The sequence below is a fragment of the Octopus bimaculoides genome, chromosome 5, assembly GCF_001194135.2.
Source record: "Octopus bimaculoides isolate UCB-OBI-ISO-001 chromosome 5, ASM119413v2, whole genome shotgun sequence".
In the NCBI taxonomy this organism is placed as follows: Eukaryota; Metazoa; Mollusca; class Cephalopoda; order Octopoda; family Octopodidae; genus Octopus; species Octopus bimaculoides.
In genome coordinates, this window is record NC_068985.1 from 83,741,244 (window position 1) to 83,742,772 (window position 1,529).

A 1,529-nucleotide genomic window follows, 5' to 3' on the forward strand; every position below is an offset into this window, starting at 1 on the left:
TCTTAGCCCTTCTTCCCTCCTTCACAGTACTTTTTTCAATGAAGGAAAAGTCAAACAACACAAGTGGATATGTGAAAACTAAAATTTGAATTTTGAAAAGTGTATCTTATAAAGTAACATTTTCTGTTAAATCATCAAATTCAATTAAATGAAATAGATGGCTCTTGAGATTTAAATTTGGAAAATTTTCCATGGTTTTAATTCTTCTGTATGAGGGGCCCACCAAACTTGAAGTACCCCAACCCCCATCACCACCGTTGTTTAAATCTGCTCCTGCATATATGATTATTATCATTATTGTCAGTATTGGTGCTATTAGAATTATCATTGCGGTCTTTCGCTTGAGAACTACTGATAATATTGTTATCACTATTTCTATTATCATGACTCACTTATGAACCATATGTGTCAGATACCATTGTTGCACTGTTGATAAGGGAGAGAGTGACATGACTGGTAGTAGCACGTAGATTGTTGTTGATAACTGTTCTGCTTAACATTTCGTCATATAGGTTACTTGAGACCACTTCATTTCACAATATATTCTAGAGAACACAAACTATTAGAAGCCAACTTAGTTAATTCAATACCATCTTCCAAACCAGCAACCTAACCCTTTACTTCATACCAGCCAAGTTTCAAGAAAGGGATTTTATTCCTCTCTGCTAATACAGTTTATGGACCTGGGGCATCATTGCTAAACAACTCTTAGGCCAACTTCAACCCAGCAGGCCACTATGTACCAGCCTTTGCTAAAACAGTAGATGAGGCCAGCCTATCCAACAGAATCTCATTATACAGTTTGCATCAACCTTGGTTCTTGACGCATCACTGGACAAAGAGAACAAAGAATCACTTTCTTTCCTTCTTTTACCAGAAGACAAATAAATAAAATGCAGTCACAGAATTCCAGAGCTATCTTTAAATTTGGGCCAATGAGACCTTTACGCCCTACGTCTACAATGCAATCGATGCTAGGTAAACCTAATAACAAGCAAGCAGTAGTACCCATCCATGGAAAAAATCATTTTTCCTCCAGTATCATAACAGCAGCACCACCACAAGAACAGAATAAATTGCTTGGTGAGACTCTCTTTCCATTGATTCGAAATATGTATCCAGATAAGGCTTACAAGATCACTGGTATGTTGTTGGAGCTTGACAGAGATGAGCTGTTACCTTTGATAGACTCTCATGAGTTGTTGCAGGCTAAAGTTGAGGAAGTTGTGATCGTGTTGCAGGCACACAAGGCTATGAAGGATGCTACCACTGACCTCAAGACTATTCATGGACATGAACCTCTTATCTCCAGTAGGATAGGAACAATTCCACCACAAGAACAGAATAAAAGGATTGGTGAGACTCTCTTTCCATTGATTCATAATATGTATCCAGATAAGGCTGACAAGATCACTGGTATGTTGCTGGAGCTTGACAAGGCTGAGCTGTTACCTTTGATGGACTCTTGTGAGTTGTTGCAGGCTAAAGTTGAGGAAGTTGTGATTGTGTTGCAGGCACACAAGGCTATT